Genomic DNA, 23,651 nt, shown 5'->3' with positions numbered 1-23,651 from the left:
ACTTTATCACAATTTCCCAGAGGATCTCTCCAGGTGACATTACTCATTCACTAAGTTTTATCACACAACAGTCGCTCTGAGACAGTTACGTCCCTCGCCAGTTGCACAATGTGTTATTCTAAGAAACACTGAAAAAAATTCTCTGAACTCCTCTTCCAATATCACTGTTGTCAGTGTGATTGTCCCAGACTTTGCGAATATTAACATTTCACTAAATGTTCACCATGCCTGTATTAAAAATTCCAATGAATTCCTATTTATTGCAGTGACGAGCCATGAAATGCTGTTTGGTGGTCTAAAACTGTTCTGCTGCTTGTGTCCTTGGCAAGTAGTAGCCAGAATTTACATTCAGACTGACTCTACTTCATGATCTGAGACCAAATACTTTCTCTATAATGTCTTTCTTACCCATTATTGTTAGCGTTGCCCATTTTGCCTGAGTTTGCACAAGGCTGTGAAACATTGAATATTTATGTTCCACCTTTTGTTCGCCCAGTAACCACATCTCTCGGGTGTCTAAATCTCTTTTATCTCTGTGTCACAAATCCATCTACCCCATTGCAGAGACTTTGTCCATTAATAAAAAACATAATTTACTCGTTCCCACAATTTCCTGTCACAAATGGATTTGCTGATCTACAGTTTTAGTTAAACTTTGTCCCATCCTGTTCCTTTCTGTTGTCTTCAGTCATATTCCCACGCTGCTCTGATGCTTCACGTTTTCTCTTTGGATTTGGAAAGTTCCTTTCACCTGAAGCCTGTCCCTGCATCCTCTCTGTCAGTTTAAAGCCCTGTCCATAAATCTACCAACGTGATTGGCCAGGACATTGTTCCACTGGAACTGTGCTGGGACCAATCTGAATGGATTTTTAAAAAAATCAGGTATGGGATGTTGGTGTCTCTGGCTGACCAGCCTTTATTGCCCATCCCTTGCTGCCCTTGAGCTAAGCAGCTGGCTCGCCCATTTCAGAGGGTAATTGAGAGACAAACACTTTGCTGTGGGTATGTCGTGCAGACCACATGAGAGTGAACTGTTGTCTTTCTCTGAAGGTCAAGTGTTTGGATTTTTATCAATACTTATTTATGGATTGTTAATACCAATTTTTAAAACATATATTCATTTAAAATTCCTCATGGTTAGAAGTTAGAAAGAAGAAGAGGGGTGGTCACTTTGTTGGGACTGTATTGTAGACTGTTGTAGACCCAACAGATACCAGAGGAGCAGACGTGTAGAGAGATTGCAGATAACTATAGGAATAATAGAGGAGTGCAGGCTGGAGATTTTAATATTCCCTGTATTGACTGGGCCACCTTGAGTATAAAAAGACCTGGACGGAGGGCAATTTTTCAAATGTGTCCAAGGAAGGTTCCTAAATCAATATGCAGAGGGCCCTACTCTACTCAGGCAGGTGAAACACTGGACCTCCCCTCAGAAAACGAGGTCGGGCAAGTGACTAAGTGTCATTCGGAGAGCACTTTGGGTCCAGTGCCCACAACTGTCTTCATTTTAACATAGTTATGGAAAAAGATCAGCAGGTCCACAGATTGAAGAGGAAAACTGGAACAGGGCCAGGTTTGGGGCCATTCTGCAGGATCTGGCCAGCGTCAATGCCGTGAATTTAAAATTGCACAATGCCCAGCTATAATCCAACTTGCTTTGGAAGCGCTGGTCATCACTGTAACAGATGAAAGGCTTAAACTAAATTTGTTTGATATTCTATTCCATGACACTGCCATCCTGTTGCTATAAATTCTGTACCTTAGGATTGTGCTCCACAACCACCTGATGAAGAAGCAGTGCTCTGACAGCTCGGGCTTTCAAAGAAACCGGTTGGACTGGAACCGAGTGTTGGGTGATTTTTAACTTTGTCCACCCCCAGTCCGACACCGGCACCTCCATATTATGATTCCAATCGAGGGTGAGTCTGTTTGAAGGAAAAGGAACAACTGGCAAATGGGAGGCTTTTCAAAGTGTGATCTCAAGAATCCAGGGCCAGTATGCCCCATTGGGATAAAGGGAAAAGCTGGCAGGTTTAGGGATCCTTGGCTGATGAGGTATAATAAGGCTCTGGTCTTGAAATGAAGACTGCATGCGTTGGCTTTAAGATTTCCGTATCTACATATTCTTAAAGACATGATCAATCTGTGGAGACCCTATGATCCTCTCAGTCCCTGTAATACTCCCAATCTGCAGAAGTAATTCCAATGCCTGTGACTCTTTCAATACATTTCCTACAAGACCCACTATCTATGTGATATCTTTTCATTGCCAGCACCCACCCTGTCAATGTAAGCTCCTCCAGTGTCTCCATCCATCTACTCATTTCCATAATATTCTCCAGTTCTTACATGTGTAATCATCACCCTCTCCTACAACCCTTCCCACTCTGACCAAACTGGAGGAGGTTACTAATGCTCCCTAATCTGTGAAACTGTCTCCAACCAAAGTTGCTGTCTTTATCACTTGGAGAATTTGTCTGATTCCACACCCCCTTTATCTAAATAACCTGCAGAACCTAAGCCTTCCTGTGTCTATAAACATCTTCAGTCACGACTACCCTCATACGTCTATTTGTTTTTCCAATCTGTACAACCCACTTTATCTCTGTACTCAGCTCCATTCACCTGAAACATTCCTGTCTGTGTAAAACACCCCATCCTACCAACATCCTTATCCCTGTAAACTGCTCCATTCCTCCCAACCTCCCCATCTCCATGAACTCCTGTAGGCCTGACAGCTCTCCACATTTCTGTAACCTCCTGTGGCTCTATGCTCCTCCCTCCCTGTGAAAGCACCTCCAGTCCCCACAATTCTTGCAGTCTGGTCATCTGCCTCCTGTTTGTGTCACTTCATTCAGATCACATCCTCTCCCGCTTCCCGAAACCTCTTGCTGCCACCATAACCCTTGCTATTAGAACATGGAATAGCACATTCCAGTACAAGCCCTTCAGCCCTCAATATTGTGCTGACCTATTATCCTACTCTGAAGATGAAACGAACCTACATACCTTACATATTACTATCATTGATGTGCCTATCCAAGAGTTGCTTAGATGTCTGTAACGTGTCTGAATCTACTACCATGGCTGGCAGTCCATTCCAAGCACGCACCACACTCTGTGTAAATAACGTACCAGTCCCTTCCATGCCGACAGGATATCACACCCCAATCTAGTCCTACCTGCCAGCACCTGGCCCATATCCCTCTGATATCTAAGCTAAACCTTCCACCAATTACCTTAAACTTATGTCCCCTTGTGATAGCCATTTCGCCATGGGAAGTAGTCTCTGGTTATCCACTCTATCTATGCCTCTCAATCCCTTGTACACCTCTATCATGTCACCATTCTTCCTCCTTCGCTGTGATCAGAAAAGCCCTAGCTTCCACAAACTACCTTCTATGGGCATGCCATCCAGTCCAGGCAGCATCCTGCTCAATCTCCTCTGCACTGTCTTTAAAGCTTCCACGTCCTCCCTATAATGAAGCGAACAGAACTGTTCACAGTATTCGAAGTGTGGTCTAACTGGGGTTCTGTACAGCTGCAGCAAAATCTCACATCTCTTAAACTCAATCCCCCTGTTAATGAAAGCCAACACACCATCTGCCTTCTTAACAGCCTGTCACCTTGGGTGGTAACCTGAGGGATACAGGATCCCTTTGTTCCTGCACGCTGCTAGGAATTCTGCCTTTAACCACGTAAAGGTTTTCTGCAGAATCCTCCAAACTAAAACTATCCCTATCTTTGTCAGTTCCTCCAGTCCCTACAACACTCATAAATTGTGAAACCTCCTCAAGTCCATATATTCCTAATGTCTGCAAAATCCTCCCGTCCTGATGTCCCTCCATATCTCTGTAACCCCCACCATCCTCCAGTGCCCTTCTGGGGAACATTGCAAAGGAAGGAGGAGTTGGAGAGTCTGGGCCATGTTACAAGGTATGAAGGGCTGCAGAACCTGGAGGATGGTACAAATTTCGGAAGGGACGTGGGACTTGCAGAAGGTCAGAGGTTCCGGGATTCATTGAACCTGCAGGATGGGACAGGGGATGGCTTGTGGAACCTGGAGGATATTATGATTTGAACCACAGGTAGTTTTTGATTGGACAATTCAGCCGATCTTACAGTCATAGAGATGTACAGCATGGAAACAGACCCTTCATTCCAACTGAGCCATGCCGACAGGATATTCCAACCCAATCTAGTCCAACCTGCCAGTACCTGGTCTATATCCCTCCAAATCCTTTCTATTCATATATCCATTCAAATGCTTCTTAAGTGTTGCAATTGGACCATCTGTAAGATTGGCTGAAAGATCCAATCAAACATTACCTGTGGTTCAAATCATAACATCCTCCAGGTTCCACAACCCATTCATGGTCACATTCTGCAGATCAGTCCCACCTGCTAGCACCCAGCCCATCTCCCTCGAAACCCTTCCTATTCATATACCTATCCAGATGCCTTTTAACGGTTGCAGTTGTACTGGCCTCCACCACTTCCTCTGGCAGCTCATTCCATACACATACTATCCTCTGTGTGAAAAAGTTGCCCCTTTTTATCTTTTATATTTTCTACTCTCACCGTAAACCTCACCCTATAATTCTGCACTCGCACACCCCAGGAGAAAGACTTTGTCTATTTACCATATCCATGCCCCTCTTGATTTTTATAAACCTCTGAGGTCACCCTCAGCCTCCGACTCTCCAGGAAAAACAAACATCACCTGTTCAAACTCTCCCTATAGCTCATCCCTGGCAACATTGATGTAAATCTTTTCTGATCCCTTTCAAGTTTCACAAAATCCATCGGATCGGAAGTAGAGCAGAGTTGCATGCAGCATTCCAAAAGTAGCCTAACCACTGTCTTGTACAGCCGCAACATGACCTCCCAACTTCTGTACTCAATACTCTGACCAATAAAGGAATGCACACCAAGCGCCTTCTTCGCTATCCTAACTACCTGTGACTCTACTGTCAAGGAACTCGGTATTTCATTTGAAAAATTGCATAGACAGGTAGAGTGGCCCGAGGTCTTCTGGGTAATGCTAGTTCAGTCTAAGCTGGTAGGCAGAGCCAGTGAAATATTTGCAGCGCTGTCTGATAAATGGTCGAGAGATAATGCACATGTCAAATAGGCTATTGTAAGTGCTTATGGATTGCTTATGAAACAGAAGCCACTACAATTCTTTTTACTGTACAATCGCTATCTGTCAAAGCTCCTTCAGGTCTATATCCTCCGAATTGTTGAAACCTGCTATCACCATTGGAACTCCCATTATTTCCTAACATTGTTGAGTGTCTAAAACTTTCCTTTCAGGTTAATCTCCTCCACTGCATACAACACTCCTAGCCTGTGTAATCTCTTCATTTCCTTCAGTTCCTATTTACCTATCTATAGGTATGACTGCTTTGTGGCCATTGCATCCTCATTTATATCTGCAAAAGGCTCTGCTCACTGTAGCACATCCTATGCTCATAAGTGAATCTGGTCTCTCACAAGACTCTCTATCACTCTCTCCTCCAGTCTCTACAAGCTTCCCTACCCCTGTCGTATCTTGCAGCATGCACACCACTCACTCTCTCTGACATACCTTCCAGTGCATAAATTTATCTCTCCTTCTAACTGTAGCCAGTCTACAACTTCATCCCTGTTCGTGCAACATCCTCCAGTCCATATACTCCTCTCTATTGCTGCAGCATTCTCCAGCTTATATCATCTTCCATGTGCTTGCAACATTCTCCAGTCCATACCACCCTCCCTTTCCCTGTAATATTCTCCAGTCCATACCATCCTCCCTATCACTGTGATATTCTCCAGATCCCATAACTTGTTAAATGTACGACATCCTGGAATGCTGTGAATGTTTCTACGCCCTGCTCAACATAGTCCATGTAACGAGCCACAACCCTACATACATCCCTATCTCTGGAATCTAATCAAAGACGCTTTATCTCTCTAACTTCCTCCAAACAATAAAATGTTTTCTCCTGTGGACACTCTGTAGCAACTGTAACTATGTTTAACCCTGCAACATTGTTGCACCCCCAAACATCTCTCCCACTCTGTGACCTCTATCCATCCCTCAAAGGCCCTCTCTCGGTGACATGCGCCATGCATTTGCTACAAGGCAGATGGAATGACAGCATTAACTGAAGGGAACAGATATGATCGAACTGTTATTGTGGAGGGGTGGCTGCAGAATGACCATAGCTGGGATGTGATTATTGAGGGGTTGTAGGGATTTAGGCAGGGTCAGCAAACAACCAAACAAGGTCCTGTCTTGTTGTGAAGAAAGGATGCAGTCAGTGCATTAGTGAGACAGCCAATTTAATCTGGGAATCAAAATATAGAGTCATTTTGAATGGACAGCTTCCAAATAGCAAGGGGGATCTGGACGATCAAATCACAATCCATGCCCGTTGGATACAATATTTTCTTGGTGATAGTAGACAGAGGCATGTGGAGTGGTCACTTTCTGATTGGACGTCTGTGGCCAATGGTGTTTCACAAGGATCAGTGCTGCGATGTCTGTGTGTAATTTATATCTGAGATTCAGATGGAAAGGTCAGCAGTTTGATTAGTATTTTGCAGACGACATTTGTAAAGGCATGTAATGATTAGGGATAGTTAGGGGAATTGTGGACAGTGAGGAAAAGTGTTCAAGGTTGCAGCAGTATGTAGATCAGCTGGAACGCTGGGCAGAGATGTGGCAAATTGAATTTCATTGGGACAGATGTGAACTGATGCATCTATGAAGTCAAATGGAAGAGAGAAGTGCACTAATTGACGAGTTGGAAACATTGATAAACAGAGAGACATTGGAAGCAAATTCATAGCTCCCTAAAAATAGCAACACATCAGGGTGTGGTGGTAGAGGGGGGAGTATGCTTTGCTTACCTTTAATGGGCACAGTATTGAGTACACACGTTTGCATGTCATGTTATGACTGAATGAAACTTCAGTCGGTCATGTTTGGAAGGTTGCGTGTCGTTCTCATCGACACACCACAGGAAGGATGTGGGGAGGTTGCAACAGAGGGTTGGCAGAATATTGCCTGGCTGAGAATGTGTTTACTGTAAGAAGGTTGGACGCAGTTGGGTTGTTTTGCGTGAGCATCGGAGACTGAGGGGTGACCTGGTAAAGGTATATAGCATTAGGAGAGGCATGGATAATGTGGATAGTTGGAATCCTCCTTCCAATGTAGACATATCAAATAGTAGGGCGCATCGGTTTAAGGTGAGAGTGAGAAGTTTTAAGTGAGATGAATGAGGCCAGTTGTCTTTACCGAGAGGGTAGAAGCTGCTCAGGAGGTGGGAGAGGTGGCAACGAGAGCAAAGTTTTGAAGGGCATTTCAACAGAAACATGAACAGGCAGAGAATAGAGGGATATCGCCCACGTGCGGGCAGATGGGATTAGTTTAGAATAGCATCAGGGTCAGCACAGCGATGGTGGGGCGAAGGGCCTATTACTCTGCTGTACTGTTCAATTTTCTAACTTAACGACATTTAACCTGTCAAAGCCCCTCCGAATCCTGGATGTTTCATTCAATTTCTCTCCCATTCTTCAAAACCCCAATAGGTTCAAGGTCAATCTACTCCACCTCTTCTCATTGGAAAATCCCGCCATCTCCAGGATCAACCGAGTGAACCTTCCCTGGCCTGCCTCCAACACAAGAATGTCTTTCCTTAGGGCACGCATACTATTCATTGTAATCTAGGTGTGGTCTGACTTGTACCTTGCATCGTTTTAGCAAGACCTCTCTATATTTAGACTCCATTCCCTCTGTAATAAATGCAAGCATTTGATTTGCCTTCTCTATGACCTGCTGATCCTGTAAGCTACCTGTTTCAGATTGATCCACAAGGATTCCCAAAATCCTTTGTGCAATCAGTCTGAAACCAAATGGTGTTAGCCTGACAGTAAGTCGGGAACGTGCTGGAATGTGTTATAAAGGATATGACAATAAATGATAACTGTCATATCCTTAGAAACAATGGGAGACGCATGATTTTATAAAAGGGGAATGTTTTAAAATCTGTTGGATTCTATATTTTGGTGTGACCTTAAATGGCAGAATAGATGAGGGTGGGGGAGGCTAGTTGCGGTAGAGGGATATTTGACATTTCAGAAGCATTTTGACAAGTTTCAACAAGGGCTAAAAATTAGCTCGGGAGAGAATAGGGCCCCTAAAAGGTCAATGAGGCTGTCTGTGTGGAATCACTGCTGATGGGGGAGATACTGAACAAATATTTTGTGTTCGGATTTACTACGGAGAAAGACATGGAAACTCTGGAACTTCGGAAAAGACATAGGGATGTCTTGAAAATAATTCACATTGGAGAATAGGAGATGCTGGATATCTTAAAATGCAAGAAGTTAAATAAAACCTTGGGACATGATCAGATGTATCCCAGCGCCTTGTGAGAAGCGAGGGAGAAAATTGCAGGGCCCCTCCCAGAGATATTTGCATCATCAACAGCCACTACAGCCCAGTGAGACCGATGCAGGGCTGGTAAGTTGTTGGAGGAGATTCTGAGGGAAACGATCATCATGCCTTTGGAAAGGTAAGGACAGATTAACGATCGTCAGCATGGCTTTGTGCATGGGAAATCATGTCTCAAATGTGAGTGTGGAGATAGACAAGTGAGAGGTCAAAGCAGAGCAGGACATGATGTCCACGTGAACTTTATCAATGCCTTTGACAAGGGTCTGCATGGCAGACTGGATAGTAAGTTTAGATCACACATAACCAGGGAGCGCTCACTAACTAGATACAAAACAGATTGACGGTAGGTGACAGAACATGTTCATAGAGGGTTGCCGCTCAAACTGCAGGCCTGTGACCAACGGTGTGCCATGGGGTTCGGTGCTGGGTCACTGTTGTGCATCCTTTATATAAACAGTTTGGATGATAATACAGGAGCCATGGTTAGCAAGTTTGTGTGTGAGATTGAAATTGGTGATAATGTGGACAGTGAAGAGGGTTATCGAAGAGTACAATGGAATCAACAGTACTGCTGGGCCAGTGAGGTTACAAGATGTTGTATTGTGGTAAAGCAGACCAGGCTGGACTTGTACAATTAATGTTTGGGCCCTGGGTAGTGTTGTCAATCAATGACCCAGGGACGCAGGTACACAGTTTTTTGAAAGTAGCGTCACAGCTAGACAGGCTGGTGAAGCAGGCGTTTGAGATGGTTACCCTTCATTGGGCAGAGCATTGAGAGTAGGAGTTGGGATGTCATGGTGTATCTGTACAGGATATTAGTGAGGCCACCGTATAAGCATTGTTGATTATCTTGTAAAAACCAACTTGTTCACGTATGTCCATTAGAGAGGCACATCTGGCATTCTTGCCTGGTCTGGCTTATATGTGACTCCAGACCCACAGCAATATGGCTGACTCTGAGCTGCCTCTGGGCAATTAGCACTGGGGTAATGTATGCTGGTCCATCCGCTGACATCCTCAGGCCATGAATGAATCAATGAAAATACAGATGCCCATCCCGACCTCAGCAAACAGCTCTAGTTGCAGCAATTCGTACTGGCTTTGTAACATTGTTCAGGCCTTTGCCCTCACCACCTCCAGCGCCTTCAATTCTCCCTGTTCTGATCATCTGATTAAACGCTGACGTTTCCTCTTCCTACTGCACTCCTCCTGCTCGGAGACTACCTCGCGATTTCTTTAACAAATGTGTCCACATTTCTAAATGTTGGCTTCTTCAGAATTGATAGTTTTTTTTTCATCTTTTAATCAAATCCGTTAAGTCCTGGGCCAAGACTGTCTGAAGTGGGGAAGGAACATTGGGAAGGTGTTGAGCACCTCGACTTGCTGTGGGGAAAAATAGGAATCCAGGAGAAAACAGCAAAGGAGCGTGCTGCCACACCAACGCCCCACCCACCTGCTTCCCATGGCCACCTTCTGCCCCAAGTTTAACAGAATCTGTGAAAGGTAACATCGGTCTGTACAGCCAACTCAGGACCCGCACCGCCCAAGAGTGGGAGAGAGTCAGCCTCGTCTGTGACCCACCGCCAAAGAGATGATGAGATAGGAAGGTTGAATCCCCTCACAATTATCCCAGTGCCTTTCTTACAAATTCAAACAATTCCCTGTTAATGCAGTGTCTAATAATGTGTTATTACTCAGTACCTCTCCATGTGGTATCCCTCGCTGTGTCAGTCTATTTGCTGCCTCCTCAGCATTTCTCCCTCTTACAGATGGTCTGAGATCCTGAGTCAACATAATTCTCCACTCCAGGGAGATGCAGCAGCACAGGCAAGGGATGGAGACTGGGATTGTCGAGATCTCTGCTGGACTCAGTGCCACTCTGCATGAGTTATCCTCATTGCATCAGTCTAATTTCCCATTCTATCTCATACAGGTAATCAGGATGTTCCTAACTCCTGTCTCATCCACCACCTCATTGAAGCTGGTTGGTCAGCCAGAGAAAGCGAGATCTGGAGCCTTCAGTAAATCCTGCAGCCGGTAAGATCACTCACAGTAAACAGTACAGGGTGGAGGTAGTAGACTTCTATGTTCAGACCTGGAAGACCGGACATAGATACAGAGCTGGGCAAGGAACAGCAACATTCTAGGTTTCATTCCCACCATCTTGTGAGGGTCCTGCCTTCACCTCTGCTGTACTGGTCCTCAATTCGACAGCACAGGGGATCGCAGCATCAATCCTGGCCCATGCTGTGTTAGTGATCTCTGTAATATCCTCCAGTCCCGATAATCCTACCTGTGTCTGGAATCTCCTCTAGTCCACACCATTCTCCCTGTCTCTGTCTCTGTCAGGTTCTCCAGTCCCTAACACACTTAATTCCTAAGCTTCTCCAGTAGGTACTAAATTCCTTCATCCCTGTAAACCCTGACAGTCCTGTCTATCCTTGTATGCTCCTCCCACCAATACCCCCCTCCATGTCAATGTATTTGTCTTTAACCTTCTATCCGTCCCTACCTATGTAATCTTCTCCAGCTCCTACAACCCTTCCTTAGCTGTGAAAAATTTGTAATCTCCTTCTCCTTCTCCAATTCTTTGATCTTTGTCTTGTTAACTTTCACCCTCATTCGCAACACCATACCCCTCCCGACCACAGGAACCTCCTTCAGTTTGTGCAACCCTCCCCATTTGTGTAACTGTCTCCAACTCGCCAACCTGGCATTCTCCATTGCCTTCCTATCTATGTAGCCTCCAGAGCCTAGAAGCCTTCTTATATCTGTAAATGTCTTCAGTCACGACAACCTTCCATATCTATGTTAGTATACACAATACTCTTCTAGATGAAACAGCCCTCTCTCTGTGCCTCTTCCTTTCTCCATCCCTATCCCTATCCCTATCCCTATCTCTAGAATCTAATCCAGCTCCCTCTATCTCTGTAAATTCCTCCAATCCTCAAACCCCTTTGTCCCACTGACATTCCTGACCAGATGTAACTCTGTTTATCTCTAACATCCTCGAGCCCCTGTAGCCTCCCTATCTCTGTAACCTGTACCCATCTGTTCAACCCCCCACTACTGAGGAGTGACTCCCTGCATTCGCCATAAGGCAGATGGAATGACAGCGAACAGATATGATGGAACTGTCATTCCGGAGATGTAGTTCTGAATGACCCTCACTGGGAGGTGAATACTGAAGGCTTGTTGGGACAGAGTCATAGAGTCAGAGAGATGTACAGCATGGAAACCGACCCTTCGGTCCAACCCATCCATGCTGAGCAGATATCCCAACCCAATCTAGTCCCAATAGGCAGACTAGGCAAAAAGCCAACAAGTTGTGAAGGAAGGATGAGGTGAATGCATTAATGAGACAGTCATGTGGATCTGAATATCAAAAGTGGAGCTGAGAATAAGCAAGCAGCAGCAACCATTAGCAGGAATTCTTTTGTGAGCACTAGACAGTGATGGTAATGTCAATATGGTTACAGTCAGGACACTGAATATACTTATGGCAAGGGCAGTCCAGTAACTGTGTGTGACAGTGGTCTCCATGCCAGGAGGCTTTGGAGAGGGTGCAACAGGGATTTATCAGCACGTTGCCTGTGTTAGGGTTTTTAAGGGTGTGTTAGGTGTAAGAGGAAATTAAACAAAGTTGGATTGTTTTGTGAGAGTATCAGAGACTGACAGGTGACCAGGCACAGGAATATAACATTTGGAACAAGGATAAATAATGTAGATAGTCAGAATCTCTTTTCCAATGTGTAAGTTTCAAATACTGGAGCGCATAGGTTTAAGGTGAGAAAGAGGAAGTTTAAATGAGATGTGTGAGAGAAGTTTATTTTTACGTAGAGTGGATGTTACCGAGGGAGGTCGTAGAAGCAGAAATGTGAGTAAAGTTTTGAAGTGGGATTTAGAGAGAAACATGAACAGGCAGAGAATAGAGGGATATGGACCATGTGCAAGCAGATGGTATGAGTTAGAATAGTATCTTGGACAGCATAGACGTGGTGGGCCGAAGGGCCTGTTGCTGTGCTCTGCTGTTCTATTTTCTAACTTCCCAGCATCTGCCCGATCAGAGCCCCTCAGAAACTTGGATGTTTCATTCCATTTCTCTCATTTTCTAAACTTCAATGGCTTCAACCTCAACCTACTCCACCTCTTCTCATTAGAAAATCCCTGCATTCCCAGGATCAGCCGAGTGACCCTTCTCCGGACTGCCTCCAATGCGACAATATCTTTCTTTTGGGCACTCACACTGTTCATAGTATTCTAGATGTGGTCTGACTTGTACCTTGCATAGTTTTAGCTAGACCTGCCTATTTTTAGACTCCATTCCCTCTGTAATAAATGTCAGTAGTTGATTTGCCTTCTCTATTACCTGCTGACCCTGTGAGCTACCTTTTTCAGATTGATAAACAAGAACTCCCACAACCCTTTCTGCTGTCAGTCTGAAACCAAATAGTGTTAGCCTGACAGTACGTCGGGAACATACTGAAATTGTTAGAAAGGCTATGTCAATATACAATAACTGGCCACTTAGAAACACATTTGATAAAAGAGAATTTGTTTTTGAGCCTGTTGGGTTTAATTTGTTGGTGTGAATATAAATGGCCGAATTGTAAGGGTGTAGGAGGGGTGGAGTGGTAGAGGGGATATGGTGTATTTGAATTATCAGAAGCCTTTACGCAAGTTTCAATAAAGGCTAAAGAGTAACTTGGTAGAGAATAGGGCCCCTTAAAGATCAATAAGGTCACCCATGTGTGGCACCAGAGGAGATGGGAGAGATATTAGACAAAATAGTCTTGTCAGTATTTACTGTGGCGAAAGACATGGAAGCTCAGGAACTTGGGGAAATAAATAGTGATGTCTTGGAAAGTATCCTCAACAAAGAAGAGAAAGTGCTGGAATCTGAAAACAAATAAAGGTAGATCAATTCTCAGTAGCTCATTGGGTCAATCCTAGAATATTGTGGGAAGCTAGGGAAGAGATTGCAGTGATTCCTGAAGAAGGGCCTGTGCCCGAAACGTCGAATCTCCTGTTCCCTGGATGCTGCCTGACCTGCTGCGCTGTTCCAGCAATAAAGTTTCAACTTTGATCTCCAGCATCTGCAGACCTCACTTTCTCCTCCAAGAGATTGCAGTGTCCCTTACAGAGATATTGATATTATCAACACACACAGTGAGATGTTGGAAGACTGGAGGGCAGCTAATGCTGTTCCATCACTTAAGGGCTGCAGGGAAAAGGCAGGAAATTACAGCCCCGTGAGCCCAGTGATGGGGAAGTTGTTGGAGAAGATTCTGAGAGAAAGGAGCTCCTTACATTTACAAAGGCAAGGGCTGATTCGAGATGGTCAAGTGAGTGGGAAACCGTGTTTCACAAACCGGATTGACTCTTCGAGGAGGTGGCCAAGAGATAGATGAAGGCAGAGCAGTAAATGTTGTCCACATGGACTTTACCATCTAGTCAAGAGGAAGAAGGAAGCTTACTTAAGGTTGAGGAAGCAAGGATCAGACAGGGCTCCAGAGGAGGAACAAGAGGATATTCAGAGTGAGGATAAGGCCAATCTGGGATAGTGGAGGGAGCTTGTGCCTGGAGTCCCAGGAGGTAGGAGAGGCCCATAACGAATACTATGCCTCAGGATTCCCGGCTGAGAAGGGTCTTGTCGTTTTTGAGGACAGCTTGAAACAGGCTGATGTTACGAAGGAGGATGTGCTGCAAATTTTGTAAAAGATAAGGATAGATAAGTCGCTGAACCAGACTGGATGTGTCCAAAATTACTACAGGAACCGAGGGAGTGGATTGCTGCGCACCTGGTGATGACCTTTGCACCCTCACTGTCCACTGGAGTCGGACCAGATGATTGGAGGCAGGAAAATACTATTCCCTTGTTCAGGAAAGGGCATAGGGATAATCTTGGGAATTGCACACCTGTCAGTCTTATGTTTGTGGTGTGCAGATTATTGGAGAGGACTCTGGGAGACAGGATTTATTATTCATTGGGAAACCATAGTTTGATTAGAGATAGTCAGCATGGTTTTGTCAGGGGCAGGTCATGCCTCACAAATCTTATGGCTCATTCAGAAAGTACGGTGGCATGGGGTACAGGGAAACCTGTCTGTCTGGATACAAGATTACTGGCCCACAGAAGACAGAGGGTGATGATAGATGGAAATAATTCATCCTGGCGCTTAGTGACCAGTGGTTTTCTGCAGGGAGAGGTTCCAGGACCTCTGCTCTTTGTGAGTTTATGAATGACTTGGATGTGTGAGTGGAAGAGTCGGTTAGTAAGTTTCCCAATGACACAACGGTTGGTGGAGTGGCTGATAGTGTGGAGGGCTGTTGTAGGCTGCAACAGGACATTGAGAGGATGCAGAGCTGGGCTGAGAAATGGCAGATGGAGTTCAATCTGGGAAAAGTGTGAAGTCATTCATTTTGAAGATTGAATTTGAATACAGAATTCAGGGTTAAAGGTAGGATCCTTGGCAGTGTGGAGGAACAGAAGGATCTTGGGTTCCAAGTCCCTAGATCCCTCAAAGTTGCCACCCAAGCTGATAGGCTTGTTAAGAAGGAATATATTGTGTGGGATTTCATTAGTTTGGGGATTGAATTTTAAAACCGTGAGGTTATGCTGCAGCTCTATAGAGCCCTGGTTAGACCCCACTTGGAATATTGTGTTCAGTTCTGGTCCCTTCATTACAGGAAGGATGGGGAAGCTTTAGAGAGGGGTAAAGAGGAGATTTACCAGGATGCTGCCTGGACTGGAGAGCATGTCTTATAAAGAAAGGTTGAGGGAGCTAAGGCTTTTCTCATTGGAATGAAGAAGGGTGAGGGGCGACTTGGCAGTGGTGAATAAGGTGATGACAGTCATAGATTGAGTGAATAGAGAGAGATTTTTTTTACCCTGACATAAATAGCTATTACAAGGGGGTATAATTTTCGGGTGATTAGCGGATGGTTAAGGGGAGATTTCAGAGGTAGATTCGTTACATACAGAGTGGTGGCTGAGTGGAATGCACTGCCAGTGGTGGCGGTAAAATTAGATGCATTAGGGACATTTAATATACTTCTGGATAGGCACATGGATGATAATAAAATGAAGGGTAAGGAAGTTAGAGTTATAGAGATGTACAACATGGAAACAGACCCTTCGGTCCAACCCATCCATGCCGACCAGATATCCCAACCCAATCTAGACCCACCTGCCAGCACCCGGTCCATATCCCTTCAAACCCCTCCTATTCATATATCCATCCAAATACCTCTTAAATGTTGCAATTGTACCAGCCTCCGCCACCTCCTCTGGCAGCTCATTCCATACACGTTCCATCCTCTGCGTGAAAAAGTTGCCCCTTAGGTCTCTTTCATATCTTTCCCCTCTCATCCTAAACCTATGCCCTCTAGTTCTGGACTTCCAAACCCCAGGCAAAAGACTTTGTCTATTTACCCTATCCATGCCCCTCATAATTTTGCAAACCTCTATAAGGTCACCCTTCAGTCTCTGATGTTCCAGGGAAAACAGCCCCAGGCTGTTCAGCCTCTCCCTGTAGCTCAAATTCTCCAGCCCTGGCAACATCTTTGTAAATTTTTTCTGAACCCTTTCAAGTTTCCCAACATCTTTCCGATAGTAAGGAGACCAAAATTGCATGCAGAATTACAACATTGGCCTAACCAATATGCTGTACAGTCGCAACATGACCTCCCAACTCCTGTACTCAATACTCAGGCCAATAAAGGAAAACATACCAAACGCCACCTTCACTATCCTATCTACCTGCGACTCCACTTTCAAGGTGCTATGAACCTGCACGCCAAGGTCTCTTGGTTCAGCAACACTCCCGCATTTATCTGAATTAAACTCTATTTGCCACTTTTTTTAATTGTACGGTCGGATAAAAGATTAGCATATCATCACGGCCGAAGGGTCTTGTGCTGTACTGTTCTGTGTTTTACGTTCTGTATGGTAAACTGGGTAATAAGCTCAGATCTGTGTAAAAGGATATGGAGGAGCGAATCAACTGGACAGAAAATTGGGCTTGATGGGAGGAGACAGAGGGTGATGGGAGACATGTTGTTTTTCTGACTGGAGGCATGTGACCACCAGTGCAGTGGGCCCACTGTTGTTTGTCATTTGGATAAATGGTTTGGATGGGAATATTGGTTTCCTGATAAGTAAGTTTTTTGGGTGACACTGAAATTGTTGGTAATGTGGACAGTGAAAAAGGTTATGTAAGATAACAACAGGATGAACGTACTGCTGGGATAGTGGGCTGAAGAATAGCAGATGGAGTTTAATTAGATAAATGTGAAGTGTGCCATTTTGGTGATACAAACCAGGGTGGGATTTGTACAGTTAATATTCAGGCCCTGGGTAGTGTTATCAGTCAGTGACCCAGGGATACAGGTCCACAGTTCTTTGAAAGTGGTGTCACAGGTAGACAGGCTGGTGAAGCAGGCGTTTGGGATGGTTACCTTCACTGGTTAGAACACTGAGAGTAGGAGTTGGGACGTCATGTTGTGGCTGTAAAAGACATTGGTGAGACCACCATAAAAGCATTGTTGATCAGTGGGAAGAACTCATTTGGTTCACTGACCTCCTCTTGTGTAGAACATCTGACATTCTAACCTGGTCTGGCTAACATGTGACTCCAGACCCATTGCAATATGGCTAACTCTGAGCTGTCCTCTAGGTAATTAGCAGTGACACCCACATCCCATGAATTAATAAATAAAAGTACATATGTCCTTCCCTACCTCTGCAAACCCCTCCAGCTGCAGCAATTCATACTGACTTTGTAACATCGTTCAGGCCCTGACCACTCTCTTTAACACTCTTACCACCTCCGGCACCTTCACCTCTCCCTGTTCCTATTGTGACATTAAACCTTGACACTGATTCCCCTTCCCATTGCCCAACTCCTGCTAGCAGACCCTTTGCAATCCCTTTAACACTTACTCCTAAAACACTCTCTCACTTCAGGATTTTAAGTACTTTTTGGTGATCTTCTAAGCCTCATAATCTAGTATGATACATTTTGTCCTGAATGAGGGGCCAGTGGGAATTTCTTGCTGAGGTTTGGTGTGCTTCAATGGAATGTCCTTTTGTTGAGTGTTTTACACTGTTCCTTCAAATGTTTTCCACTGTTCATTTACAGGCACATGTTTCAGTCTGTTTAGCCTATTTACCATGGTCAGTTCTCCTCTCAAACCCATGTAATTCACTGTTTTTCTTTCTAGTTGTAGCTTGTCCTCTCTATAATTCACTTTAAAACTTTATATTTCTTTAAACTGCACTTTATCACAATTTCCCGGAGGATCTCTCCAGGTGACATTACTCATTCACTAAGTTTCATCACACAACGGTCGCTCTGAGATAGTTATGTTCCGAGCCAGTTGCACAATCTGTTATTCAAAAAAAAACTGAAAAAAATTCTCTGAACTCCTCTTCCAATATCACTCTTGCCAGTATGATTGTCCCACACTTTGTGAATATTGATGTTTCCCAAAATTATCACAGTATTTGTTAAAAAATTCCAATGGGTTTCTGTTTAATGCAGTGATGAGCAATGAAATGCTGTTCGGTGGCTAAAACTGTTCTGCTGCTTGTGTCCTTGGCAAGTAGTCGCCAGAATTTACATTCAGACTGACTCTACTTCATGATCTGAGGTCAAATGATTTCTCTGTAATGCCTTTGTTATCCTTTATTGTTAGTGTTACCCATTTTACCTGAGTTTCTGCAAGGTTGTGATCCATTGAATATTTCTGTCCACCTTTTTATCGCCCTGTAGCCACGTCTCTCTGGTGTCTAAATCTTTTATCTCTTTGTTACAAATCCATCTATCTTATTGAAGAGACATTATCCATTCCTTAAAAAAACCCATAATTTACTCTTTCCCACAATTTCCTGTCACAAGCCGATTTCCTGATGTATAGTTTTAATTAAACTCTGTCCCATCCTGTTCCTTTCTGCTTGTCTTCAGTCACATTCCCATGGTGCTCCCATACTTCACCTTTTCTCTTTGCATTTGGAAAGCTCCTTTCACCTGAACCCTATCCCTGCATCCTCTCTGTCAGTTTAAAACCCTGTCCATAAACCTACCGACATGATTGGCCAGGACACTGCTCCCAGCAGGGTTCCAGTGGGACCATCCTAATGGATTAATTTTTAAATCAGGTATGGGATGTGGGTGTTTCTGGCTGACCAGCCTTTCTTGCCCAGCCGTAGCTGCCTTCGAGCTGAGTAACTTGCTCGGCCATTTCAGAGGGTAACTGAGAGGCAAAAACTTTGCTTGGGGGTATGTCGTGCAGACCACATGAGGATGAGCAGATGTCGTTATCTAAAGGACAAGTGTTTGGGTTTTTTATACATCAACAATGGTTTCATATTTATTTATGGATTGTTATTTACTATTTTTTAAATTATTGATTTCAAATTCCACCATTTCTGATGGTGGGATTCAAACCCACTTCCCCTGAACATTAGCTGAGTTTTTGGACACATGCTCTAGCAGTAATACCACTCGGCCATCACTTCGCCTGCTCAGTGGTTGCTCATCCCTGAGCACTGATACCAGGGCATCATGAAGCTAAACCCATTCTTCCAACATGACTCTATGATCCTGACATCTCCCTGCATGCTGCTGATATCACTCAGTGTCTTTCCACGTGGTATCCCCCACTGCGTGGGTATAATTGCTGCCTCTGTGTGTGCCTCCCACTCTTGCAGTTACTCCAGATCCTGAGCCAACAGAATTCTCAACCCCAGAGAGACGCAACAGCACAGGCCAGAGATGGAATGGGATTTTCCAGATATCTGTGGGGCTTATTTCCACTCTCCATGTGTAACCCTCACTGCATCAGTCTAATGTTCCATTCTGTCTATTTCTCTGTCTCCTGTAGGTACTCAGGAAGTTCCTGATTCAATAGACTTCCCAATTGCTGAGTCTCATCCAACACCACTGAAGTCTCACCACCTCAATGTGCAAATGGTGTATGACCCTGCACTGAGCGTCACATTGTTCACAACTCTGTTAGCAGCTACAATGCCTTACTTCTGAAAGAGTTAGCCATTCCCAATAGCTTCTGCCCTCCATAGAGAACACCAGTCTACCTTCTCAGAGATGAAAGATGCTTCCTTGAGACTTCACATGAAACATTTGTCTTCTCTCGTCACCGTCACCAAACGTATCAATTGTGTACTATTAGCAATGGAGCCAGGAGGAACAACATGGAGCAGTGTATCCGTGTAGTCTCTCCTATTCATTGGTTTATCATGTTGGGGCGTCTATAACATCCTCCTATTTCTGTACAAGCGGCTTGAGGGGCAGAATGGCCACCTCCTGGTATCAGTGTAGAAGCTCAATGGCCTGATTAGGCAATCCCTTGTTCCTGTTTAACAGCTCAATGTGTTTGACTGGGCTCCTTCTCTTCCTATGTAATAGGCAGGAGGGATTAAATGGGCTATTCTTATCCAGTAGTATTCATGGACTGAATGACCTCCTCACATTTCTGTGAAGCAAGCTTGAGGTGCTGAATGAGCTCTTCCCTCTACTGTCGTAATGCATAGTGTACAGCAGTACTGTTACATGAATGTTACCGACTTTTTAACAGCACAAGCCTGAATAATGCCCGGGTCTTGCTGAATATGGACACAGGTGCTGAGGGATGACACATAATTCTGAACATTGTGTGATCTCCATTGACTTTCCCCACTTCTGAGCTTATGATGAGGGGGGGGGGGGGGCGGAAGACATTGAGGAGAAACTGAGAAAGCTTGGGCTGTGGATTTCCCGCAGAGATGTCCCGGGACTGAGGTGGTGGATGTCCAAGAACCACAGCCATCTTCTTTGTGCTGAATCACTCCAACTGGTGGGGAGATTCCTCCTAATATCCATTAAGTTCCATTTTCTTCAGGTTCCTTGATACCATCATCAGTCAAATACTGCCTTGTTATCAGGGCCAGTCATTCTTTCCTAGTGTTCATATATTTAGTTGATGTCAAAAGGTCACGCTGTATGTGTGCGATGTGTTTTCTTTTCACAGAGGGGAGTGACCGTCGGCACGTCTCTATTCCAAAGAGGTAGGGGAGATAGATTACTGAGATATTTGAAAGACAGGGATGGATGGATGTTTGACACGTTAGGCCCTGTGGGATTTGGGGCCGAGAGCAGATCAGCCATGACCCTATTAAAGGGAAAGGCAGGCTGTAGGAGCTGAATGACCTATCCTGCTACAATGTTCTTGCATTCTGTTATTGGAAGTTTCATCGTTGTTATTTTTCTGGAAGGGCTGTGAAGGATTGTTGAAGTCAAAGAGACCAGAGGATTTTGTGATCACTATCTGGATACGGTTTGGGGGCATTATTCACTTTGAATCTAGGTCTACAACATGACCAATAAATGGAACCAGGGGAACATTTGTAAAGAGAGAGGAGGGGACTGTTCCACAGTAACACCCACTCTTTTCGCAAGAACGTTTTCCAATGCACACCAAATCATGTCTGACTGTATTCAAGGGCTGAATGGTCACCTCGGTTTCTGTGCACCAGGTAGTAGGAGCAAGTGGTCTCCAACTGCTCTTGAGTAGCAGGTTGAGGGATTGAATGGAATGGGGCAAAGTAGAACTGAGAAACAGGTGTGGGTCCCTGCCCCAGCAGGAACTAAGATTGTGACTGATCAGGTTGCGGTTCCAATCCCACGTTCCCAACTGCAGATCATTATCTTTGAGTCACTTTTCTGTCAAATATTTAACTAACACATCTTTGAATAAATGCAAACACACAGGTACCACAAACCTGTGGGACCGAGAATTCCCACTCAAATGGCCTTTTGAGTATTTGTCCTTATCCCTGTAACTACCAAGGTTAGAGAGTCATTGTTTCTGTTTCTAGTCCCACTCCTCCAGAGATCACGACAAATTATCAGTGTAAGTGTGTGATATTGAAAATGATATCCATCTCAGACTGGGTCAGGTTCAGCGTTAGGAACAAGTCAGATAGGTCTAATCTAAAAATGTCTAATCTAAAACCAAAGCATCGTTACTCGAATTGTGATGGATACATAAATGATATACAATTTTGACATTGACAATATGTACATCAACATTTATTTTCTATAAATCTGAGACATAGAAACACACACACACACACACACACGTCTGAAGGCAGAAGAGAAAAAATTGCAACTGTACAGAATATTAGTTCGGAAGAGCTTTGTCCAAACAACACTTAATTTCATGACAAAAGCAAAACTGAAAATGTTTCAATTGTTATTCTGCGTCTCAAGTTATTCTGCCTTACAGAAGCTGCTAGCACTGGGGTTTCTTCCTGGAACAGTTGGATTTGGCTGAATTCCCTTTGCTGCAGTCAGTGGAGAGATCCCAATGAATCCTCAGCAGGAACCCTCAAAGAGCGTAGAAGATGGCTGATTGGTTTTCAGCTCTCATATGTTGCTGTAGAGAAGTACAAGTAGAGATGGAGCAATGGCTGTTTGCTTCTTCGACAGGTTACAATTTCTCTCTCTCTGATCTGGAACATGCAATAATGTGACCCGAACACCAACCTGGTCGATATCAGGTCTGGTTGAACATTTCCCTGATTGCATGACTCCATCCCTGTTATCTGCTCCATTTTGAAATGATTTGTAATTTATAATTTGAAGGCATGTTTATATGTGTCTGCCTAATTTCTGTATAAGGCAATGCTCAGACTACATCGGATATCTTGTGTGTGGTAATGAAACCCTAAACTGAAAGAAAAAACATGCAACTGGTTTAGAAGCTTTTTACAAATGTTTCACTTTACTCTTTGCTAGAATGAAGGCCAGATGGAATCATAGCTTCATACAGCACGGAAACAGACCTTTCAGTCCAGCTAATCTGCACCGACTAGATATTCAATCTGATGTAGTACCATCCATACAGTAAAACATCCCGATGATCATACCCAATTGCCTTTGCATGAAACAGCATCATTCGCTACACTTTCCTAATCACTTGCTGAATCTGCTGACTAGCTTTATGTGGCTCATGCACCAGGACGTCCAAATCTCTCTATACCAATGAGTTCATTGATGTTTCTCCATTTAAGTAGGTTACTGTTATTTTATCTTTTCAACACAACACTGACTTCCCTTTACCCACATTATACTGTTTTCTGCCAAAGATTTGTTCGTGTCTGTATCCCATTGCAGAGTCTCCATGTCCAGTTAAATGACTATCTTGGTGAATGAGCTAATTGAGCTCCAAGCCAATCAGTCCTCTCATCCAAGTCATTGGTTTAGATTGTAAATAGTTGATAATCTCACTCTGATCCCTGAGACACTCCACCAAGTTACAACTTTACAACCTGAAAATAATCATCTATCCCGAATGTTTATTCCCAGATAGTTAACTGGGTTTCCCTTGTTGCTGGGCAGAAGGCTGGAAAGGTTGGATGGCCTCATCTTACACTGTGTAATGTACCTAGCGGGTTGAATGACTTCAATCTATTCCTGCATAAATCCATAGAGGGCAGAATGGTCTCCTCCTGTTTCATTAGAATTATGCTGACTGGCTGAATGAGATCTTTCTTTACCCCTGTACGATTACGGAGCGCTTGAGAGAACAACAGATGGGTTAGAAGCAACAGCTGGCCATTCAGCCCCTCGCACCTGCTGCACCATTCAGAATGTGTATTATTGATGTGATTGTAACTAAACATCCCCTTCCTGTCTGTTCCTAATAAATATGGATTATCTTGTTCATCAAAGATCTATGGAACTCGACCTTGAGTTTTTTCAGTAACCCAGTCTTCACTGCTCCTTGGGCACGAGAACACTACAGATCACACAACCCGAAAGAGAAACAAACATCTCTGTCTCAGTCAGAAATGGGAATGCCCTTATTCTAAACATGTGTTCCCCTCAAACCAATCACCACCCTTTTGATATATGAGGAGTCGACAATTAGGAACAGATATCAACCACACAGCGCCTCAAACCTGTCCACATTCCTATTAACTCTTCTAAATCAAATACGTAGCCAATTCAGCCTCCACTGGCCTCGTGGAAAGACAATCCCAGGCACCACAAGATCAAATGAGCAATGAACCCTGCAGCAGAATTAGACCATTCAGCCCATCTTGTCGGCCACGGCATTTGGTCGCTGCTAAATTATTTTTGAATCCCATTCCCCTGCCTTCTCCGACTGACCATTGATAACTTATTAATTAAAAAAAAAA

The 23,651-nt window shown here is 44.2% G+C and overlaps 1 long non-coding RNA gene across 2 annotated transcripts in view; it reads left to right on the top strand.

Annotated features, from left to right (window-relative positions):
• LOC148141999 (uncharacterized) overlaps nt 1–23,298 on the top strand; it is a 162,056-nt gene extending 138,758 nt beyond the window's left edge. Inside the window, exons 3-4 of one of the 2 annotated variants that reach the window (XR_015752283.1) lie at nt 10,380–10,483; nt 21,734–23,298. This is a non-coding gene — a long non-coding RNA (uncharacterized LOC148141999). The remainder of the gene's footprint in view (nt 1–10,379; nt 10,484–21,733) is intronic. The other variant, XR_015752284.1, reaches the window with a different exon arrangement.
• The last annotated feature ends 353 nt before the right edge of the window (nt 23,299–23,651 follow it).

The sequence above is a fragment of the Chiloscyllium plagiosum genome, unplaced genomic scaffold, assembly GCF_037043375.1.
Source record: "Chiloscyllium plagiosum isolate Xiang-an unplaced genomic scaffold, Cpla_swu_hap1 HiC_scaffold_31, whole genome shotgun sequence".
Lineage (NCBI taxonomy): Eukaryota > Metazoa > Chordata > Chondrichthyes > Orectolobiformes > Hemiscylliidae > Chiloscyllium > Chiloscyllium plagiosum.
Note: the sequence above shows the minus strand (reverse complement) of the source record. Positions and strands in the feature narration are given on the sequence as shown.